This window comes from Buceros rhinoceros, unplaced genomic scaffold (assembly GCF_000710305.1).
Source record: "Buceros rhinoceros silvestris isolate BGI_N320 unplaced genomic scaffold, ASM71030v1 scaffold2060, whole genome shotgun sequence".
NCBI lineage: Eukaryota > Metazoa > Chordata > Aves > Bucerotiformes > Bucerotidae > Buceros > Buceros rhinoceros.
This window is the reverse complement of record NW_010390013.1, coordinates 147,025-150,486: the sequence shown is the minus strand read 5'-3', so window position 1 is coordinate 150,486 and position 3,462 is coordinate 147,025.

The window sequence follows — 3,462 nt, the reverse complement described above, 5'->3', positions numbered from 1 at the left end:
GCTGATGCCTATGATCTTGCTGAAACTGCTGCAGATGGTAATATCATCTGTTACCCAGTATAGTCAAGACATTTTTCAGTATTAAGGTATCAAAAAACTGTTGATGGTAAGGTGACTCTACACTGTATCAGATTTGATCATAGCACGATCACTGGCAAAATCAATTGCCCTTTCCTTCACAGCCACTGATTTCTGTAGCCAGTTTTATGCTGTATATAAAATTTCACTTCTCTTATTTGGAAAAATATTAAGTTATTTCACACATCTACAACTGTAATAGATAAGAAAACCTCATATAGGTGTTCTTTGACTGTTTTTTGACTTCACTTACAGTATTTTAAAATCAATGCTTTTCCTAAAGTCCTCATTTCCTGGCTTTTACTCCATTTTACAGATGAAATTTGTTTCCTGAGAAAAGTGCTTGCACTATGATGTCTAAATATATGGCTTGTTGTTGAATACTTAAGCACAGTTTTAATAAGAGGTCATTAAATCTGATGGATGGAGCCTCTGCAGACAATGTCATCTGTCACTCTATGCTCAGTGAAAGGAAGTAGAAGAACAGCTGGTTTCAGTTCTCATGAGTTTCACATTTTCCTTATTTCTGAATCACATGAGGTAAATTCCTGTAGTTCTAATCTGGCTTTTTAGTCACAGCTGAAACAAAGGCTAATTTATATCCAATCTCACATGTTCTGTCTAGTTTTCAGTTGAGAAAAACTCAAGCTACAAAGCTTGAGCATGCCTTTTCTCAGAAATTATCTATCAGTCCATTTCACTTTAATTAGGTAGAAGTTTGCAAACATTGCTAAATTATCCAGTCAAATCTTGCTAACTACCAAGTATCAAAAAGGCCTCCAATGAGTTTGCTTTAACCTGATTGCAAGTTTGTTTATAATATGAGTCCAGCCTGGAAAATAATAATAATAAAAAAAAGCAAATTTAAAGAAAAAAAGCATAATAGATCAGCCTTTAGAAAAGCTATTCTTGGCCAAATACAAGGTGCCTCATCTATCTCATATTGGTTAAAGCCTACCTAGCTTAATTATTGACTCATTGCTGCTTCTTCCTGTGAGAACAACCACAGTGTCAACAGTGTATCATTTCTCTGTAGACCCTGAAATAATGGTTAATTTATAATTCTGTCATTAGTAAACCAAATTCTTTTAAATAAGTCAAAACCAAAAATAAATTACAAACAAACAAAAAGGCATAACTGTCATAAGTAGTCTGAAGAAGTCTACATAATGAGATACCAATAAGGTATAAAATATCCTGGAAAAGTAGCAGGACAATGAGGGGTTGAAATAAAATATCGACTAGACTCCTGAAGGTTTTAGTGATTTGGCCTAATGTACATACCTTGTATTGAGCAGATTCGCTTCCTCCCTTCCACCTTCCCTGAAATACCTTCCTTATAAAATGTGAATATAATAGAATATTTAACAGCCTATATTTTATTTTTAATATCTGTAATGTCCAGTTACCTGGACCTAAAATTATAACTAACCATACCTCTGAACAAAGAAAGTTGCAGTGATTTGTCAATGACCTTTCATACCATCCATTCAATTGTAAATCATTATTACAGCTTTATTATTATTGAACATAAACAGAGATCTTGAGTCTAAGTGGAGCATAAAGTTATTTAAGAGAATGAGACTAATTGTGCTGCATTATTATGTTTGAGATACATACAGAAAACTACAGTCTATCATTATTTCATAGTTTTATATTATGCATTTGCTCATAATATTAGCCACTAGAACTATACAGAAAAATACTATGTTTTCATTTCATAGAGATTTCTGTATCTAACTTTGAATAGACCAAGATTACTTAGCTTCTTTGCTGAAGATTTTGCAACATAATTTGTAATTCAATAGTTTTAGTTTTATTTCTCCAAAGAGATCTGAGAAACTGAAAATCATAAATCCATGCTATGCAGTAATAACCCTCACTATTTCAAAGCCACAGATTTTCCCTAAATTCATGGAAATTTAGCCTTTAACCAATTCATTGTACAGACAAGAGCCAAACATAGTATTTGGCTCTAACTTTTCCCAAAGATACTAGGTAGCACTTAAAACTGACTCTAAAAAAGTGCAAAAGCACAGATAGAACTATTTTCTTCATTTCTTTTCAAAACTTCCTTTTTCTTTGTCTTGTTAGAAAAAAAAAGTTATGGTCCGTCTCCCAACAAAATCACACTTCCCAGTGCTTTGCCTACAAGCCATGTCCCACTGATCACAAACTGCTCTCTGGGACAATGATGATCAAGTCAGTGAAGGAATTGTAGAACTGATCCCACACAAGACTCCTTTTGGCTTAGAAAACATTTATGCTTATAAAGAAGATTTACAAAGCAGACTGTGTATTGTGCTATGCCGTATGTCACAACACAGACTGCAGGATGCAGCAGTAATTTTATGACCTTCCTCACCAACTTCCATTCCCACACTCTTGCTAAACTGTGCCATCAGCTGGCTTTGCCCTACAAACACAGAAGCTCTTCTCCAACTGCACATATTCCTAAGCATATAAAAACGTTAATATAGATGCTGTGTTTCATAATTTTTGAAAACAAATTATCTGGTATTAGAGTATTGGAGGGGTTTTCCATGCTAGCAGTTACCCTATTACTTCTGTTACCTATTGTGGTTACATCTTCCACTTCTAAATTTAATATATGTATTTTTTATGTGGAAAGAAGGAGTCCAACTCTCTACAAATTCTGTGTAGGCCAGCTTGACTTCTCTCCTTTCTCTAATACTAGAAATAATATATTAGATCCAGACAAAGCGTTGAAGAACTTTTTTCTTTATAATATTTACTCTTTCTCCTGAAAAACTCTGACTCTGGAATTCACCCTTTGACCTTTGATAACTGGTATCAGAGTCTTTCCATTAAGGAAGGAATCAATGACAGAAGACATACAGACAATCAGTTGTTTTATCTGCCAGTGTACAAATAAGACTCCCTTCCCATGAAGAAAATAGAAAAGTATGTGACCTCATAACTAAACATGGTTACTCATGCCTTAGGAAAGGATACCTACTTAAGTCTTTCTGAACAACCTACATTTAACATTGCCTGTATGTTGGACCCAAGTTTTGCAACCTTGATGATCTTTTTTGCAGTGTTTGGTATGCAGCTCCCTAGATTTCTCTGAAGTAAAGAAGAAATCTCCTCTTGAAGAATCCTCACAGCTTACAAGCAACTTTAGCATCTTATTGCAGGGCTCCAGTGAATATCTGCCTGGTCATTTGGTGGGAATACAGAGAGCAATACTTGTTTCACAGCTGTCAACTCACTGCAGGGAAGGGATTTGAGGAATGTTAGGATTTAGGAATCCTGATTCTGTTTCAATTAGAGACAACAGTGGCATTGTCTCCATAAGCCCAAACTCCTTCCTGCATCTTTTTCTTCATGCAAATCCAAGGCTCTCTCCAGTACTGCCAA